We start from the raw sequence: 5,497 nt of genomic DNA, 5'->3' as shown, positions 1-5,497 counted from the left end.
ATATTATAACACAACCTCGAATAGTATAAAAATAGTGTCGAGCACTAGCTATTTCTCCCATTCGAGTCACTTTTTACTGGGGTAAGGGCAAAATAAATACAAATAGACTAAAAAAAGAAATGATGTGCAAATGCGTCTGGTTAACAACACAGTCAGTCAGATTTCATTCCCCTCGTTTGGCTCGTTTTTTTTTTTGTTAGTTTGGAGTTCAAGGCAAACGCAACGACATTATTGCAAGTACATACATACACAAGCAAAAAGAAAAAGTATTTGTTTTTATATAGAAGTTTGTTTACTTAGTGCATGTTTCTTACTATATAGTGGATCCATATACATTTGTATATATGTATGTATGTTAATGTTGGAGCTGTTGTCCCCGTGCATATTATTCTAAATATAAAGAAAATTTCGCTTTTATTTTTTTCTGTGGGTTTGTGGACTTTGAACACCACATAGATTTTTTAGCTTTCTTTCTTCTAGTTTTGCAAATTTGTGTATGCTTGTTTGTGGGGAGTTCGGAAATTTCAATGCATCTGCTCCCCCTCCCCTGCATTTACAAAGAAGGTGGTACAGGCGATGTAATTAAATTAAGAGAAATGGCAAGAAATTTGTATAATACAATTTCTCTCAAAGACGTACTGTATATTTAAGAATATCGACATTGAAAACCATTATATTTTTATCGATCTGAAATACTTAAGAATTTCTGATTAATAATCAGTCGATTTCAAATCATCTGAATTTACATACCGGCCTATAAAAAGTTGTGAAATCATGCAAATTAAACTACAGCCAGATAAAAAGTCCTTGCAATTAGATTCCTTTTTTATAATTTCAAAGGATTTTCCATAAAACTCCTTCCTTTTGTATTATAAAATTTGATAAACCAGTCTCATTCTGTCATATCACAACATGCATATACATTTTCACTATAGATTTCTTACAGCACTCAGATACATACCTATTTTCGTAAAATACTCCATAATTGCATGTATTAGTTGACACTAATTGTATTCGGCCCTTTAGCATTTTTCGCTTGGAGTACGTTCAGCACAAATTTTAATATATATTAGAGCAGTTGAAGGTCCATGGGTCTATTGGTTTATTAAGACGCCATGTAATTATAAAAGACTAAAAAGAACACAAGATGAGAATAAGAGAAAAGTACTAACAAGAACAAAAATTGCATGCAAAAATATTAACTTATTTTATATACAAAATAACATATAGAGCATTGATCGGTATACACCATTAGCAGGGGCCGAGGGCAAAAACTTCTATGTATACAGCAAAGTCCTGGAAATCTATAAGATTTAAATAATAAGAACCAGAACTTATTATCAGAAACTTTTAGCTTACCAAAGCCTGATCTCTTTCTGCCGATCATGGATATGGGTTAAATGCATTTACAATGGCTATATACGAAGGCAGACGGAAAATTTTATACCAAGCTTTGGGTGTAGAACTTACCATCTTGTAATTGTAATTATCAGTTTTAATTACTTGTAATTGTAAATTAGATTTATTAATTACATGTCCTTTTAATGTTTACCTATCTAGCTATCTATCTATCTATCTATCTATCTATCTATCTATCTATCTATCTAGCGAGCGAGCGAGCGAGCCGAGCGAGCGAGCGAGCGAGCGAGCGAGCGAGCGAGCGAGCGAGCGAGCGAGCGAGCGAGCGAGCGAGCGAGCGAGCGAGCGAGCGAGCGAGCGAGCGAGCGAGCGAGCGAGCGAGCGAGCGAGCGAGAGAGCGAGCGAGCGAGGAGCGAGCGAGCGAGCGAGCGAGCGAGCGAGCGAGCGAGCGAGCGAGCGAGCGAGCGAGCGAGCGAGCGAGCGAGCGAGCGAGCGAGCGAGCGAGCGAGCGAGCGAGCGAGCGAGCGAGCGAGCGAGCGAGCGAGCGAGCGAGCGAGCGAGCGAGCGAGCGAGCGAGCGAGCGAGCGAGCGAGCGAGCGAGCGAGCGAGCGAGCGAGCGAGCGAGCGAGCGAGGAGCGAGCGAGCGAGCGAGCGAGCGAGCGAGCGAGCGAGCGAGCGAGCGAGCGAGCGAGCGAGCGAGCGAGCGAGCGAGCGAGCGAGCGAGCGAGCGAGCGAGCGAGCGAGCGAGCGAGCGAGCGAGCGAGCGAGCGAGCGAGCGAGCGAGCGAGCGAGCGAGCGAGCGAGCGAGCGAGCGAGCGAGCGAGCGAGCGAGCGAGCGAGCGAGCGAGCGAGCGAGCGAGCGAGCGAGCGAGCGAGCGAGCGAGCGAGCGAGCGAGCGAGCGAGCGAGCGAGCGAGCGAGCGAGCGAGCGAGCGAGCGAGCGAGGAGCGAGCGAGCGAGCGAGCGAGCGAGCGAGGAGCGAGCGAGCGAGCGAGCGAGCGAGCGAGCGAGCAGCGAGCGAGCGAGCGAGCGAGCGAGCGAGCGAGCGAGCGAGCGAGCGAGCGAGCGAGCGAGCGAGCGAGAGCGAGCACGAGCGAGCGAGCGAGCGAGCGAGCGAGCGAGCGAGCGAGCGAGCGAGCGAGGAGCGAGCGAGCGAGCGAGGCGAGCGAGCGAGCAGAGCGAGCGAGCGAGCGAGCGAGCGAGCGAGCGAGCGAGCAGCGAGCGAGCGAGCGAGCGAGCGAGGAGCTATCGAGCGAGCGAGCGAGAGCGAGCTACGATAGAGCGAGCGAGCGAGCGAGCGATCGAGCGATCGAGCGAGTAGCGAGCGAGCTAGCGATCTATCTATCTATCTATCTATCTATCTATCTATCTATCTATCTATCTATCTATCTATCTATCTATCTATCTATCTATCTATCTATCTATCTATATCTATCTATCTATCTATCTATCTATCTATCTATCTTATCTATCTATCTAGGACTCTATTTTTTACTTTTTCTACCGCCTTCGCATATAGTTAATACCAAGAGAAATTTGCTAACGGGAATTTGCATCGTTATTTTTAGCGACAAGTGCTCAGGCTTTATTTTTCCAATTTTTTACTCCATTTTTTATATACACATATGTATATGTATGCATGTGTATTTCAGTATTTGTGATTGTGTATGTAAAACTTTGCTTCTGCTGATGAGGATGACGATGATGACTATAAAGTTATTTTGGTTGTGTTCCATACTTGGTATGTTCGCTGGCTGGATGGTTGCTTTGGCAAAGCTACTAGTTGGCTGGGTTGACTGGATGGCTGGATACTGTCTTGTCTGTCATTTCAGGCAAAATGTTAAGTACATACCATATAATCGGGCTAAGATGTAAGTGAATATTATATCTAAATATGTATGTATTTCGGAGTGTTAGTTTGAGAGTGTGTGTATCTATATTAAAAGTGTTATAGTGTTTGTTTAGCAGACAATATGGCTTTTGGCTTTAACGTTGTCGCTATCGCTGTCTCTGTGTTTGTTTTCATTCCATTTTTTGTTAATAGTGAGCTATTTTATCCCGCTGCTGCTCTAGTAGCTGTTGTTTTGTTTTAGTTTTTGCGTTTTTTTTTTGTTTTTGTAGCCTTTTCTCTAATGCAAGTGACTTTGAAAATGTTAATAAAAATCCCGTTTATTTACATCATTCAGCCAACAAACGAGGCATTTAGTAAACCCAGCCCCAACATCTAGTAACTCTGTATATAATCATACTGTTTGTATGTTTGTAGATATTGTAATGTCTTTGTAAAAGTAATTGTAAAATTACTAAAAACTACAGCAAAGGCTATTAGACATTTCTCTTTCCTTTAACATGCTAATTTTTTTCTTATTTAATTTTCTTTTTAATGTCTGCTTGTTATATCCTACAACTTCATTGACTGTATAATAAATGAAAATATTATCAATCGATTTTAATTTATCTTTGTTAAAGTTGTCCTTTAAAATGGCTAACGGTATAAGAAAAAATATTGCTCAGAATTTATTAAGCAAACAAGCGTTGTCTTTAAATTATTGAAATTTTTTGTATAGACTGAAAACTTAATAATAAGGATGCTTAGTGGATCTTCTTTATATCAATATCTCTGAGCCTTCTTCGACAATATACATAATCACACTGAACAGTTTTTCGATTATTGTAAAATTTTGTAATGATCGATTTTCTAGTATTTCTTTTATATTTATTCAAATTTTTCTTATGATTTAATAATAAATTCTTAGCATTGGCCTTTTTGGGAGCCTCTTTTATTCGCTCATCCTTTAAATTATATATTTATAAAACACAATATCTGCACAATCTTTCGCAAAAAAATGAACTTGATAATCGAACTAGAAAAAATGTATGTATAAGTGTAGTTTACATTATCATTTAATACTGTCACTTTGACGTTTCTGTGAGTTTGTAGTTTTAAGAAACTTTAAACCCAGCAAAACATTTGGGTTGAAATGTTTCTTTAAGATTTATGTTTCTGGTTCTTTTAAATTTAAAGTAAATTATTAACTTAAAGTTTACTTTAAGTAACTTAATCGGCACTTTAGTGAGCCTAAGTAAACTAGACACTTGAACTTGCTTCTCCACTTAAGTTACGATCTGCTAATTTGTTGGGTAATTCTAAAATGTCTGGCTATATAAACATGCAGTTGTTGGGGTAAGAACAAAAAAATTGCTAACTTTTATATTGTCGCTGTGAAGGTTGTTAGGAAACAGTGGTATGTTGCTTTTGCCATTGCAGCATGTAGATATTACTATTGCTGTTGTTACTTCCCCAGTCTGTCTGTAAAAGTACTTGAAATTAAATTTCCGTTTCTGATATCTTTCTGAACAAATAATGAAAAGAAAACAACAAAAAAATGGAGAGAGTTTAATAGAAGAAAAAAATATTTACGTTCATATCATATTTATGGAAATTAAAATTTCTTGAAATTAAAATGATTATAATATTTATGCAGAAATGTCGGTATTATACCAACACACACACACACACTTACATTCATTCCTACAAATAACTTATAATTTCTTAACCAAAAGGGGAAACCGCAAAAGATTTCAATAACAACAGTTTTTACTTCAATATCATTTTTTCTCTCTTTATTAGCTAAACTTGTAGAAATTGTTGAATAGTTTTTCTAAGTAGAAGTTTGTTATGACTGCAAAAAAAAAAGTTTTCATAGTTTTTGAGACATCAATCAACATGAAACCTTTGATAGGTTAACAATAGAATTCAAAATGTGCTGTGAGTTATAGAGGATTAAGGAAGTTAAATTTGATTGATATTTAAAAAGGATACGAAATACTTATTGCAATTTTAACTTAATTAAAATTCTAATAAAATTTTTGGAAATATGTCAAGGTTGTGTGAGATTTGCGGATATATTTGATAAGATTTCTTTTGAATATTAATACGTGGGGAGTTTGAAAACTTCGCAAAAGCTACTCGCTCCATAAATCCACTTACCGAAAGGAGTGTAAACGTGTTAAAACCGGATACTAGTTTATGCTTCAATAATATTGTGGACTTCTTTGGACAGAAAATATAATATAAAATCACTGCTTCTTGGGGATTAGATGTCAAAGTGCTTTACGTGAACACCTGCCGTATTTAA

Source organism: Lucilia sericata, unplaced genomic scaffold (genome assembly GCF_015586225.1).
Source record: "Lucilia sericata isolate MDLA Ls3-8-SP2 unplaced genomic scaffold, ASM1558622v1 Contig000569F_arrow, whole genome shotgun sequence".
Lineage (NCBI taxonomy): Eukaryota > Metazoa > Arthropoda > Insecta > Diptera > Calliphoridae > Lucilia > Lucilia sericata.
This window is presented reverse-complemented; position numbering follows the sequence as displayed.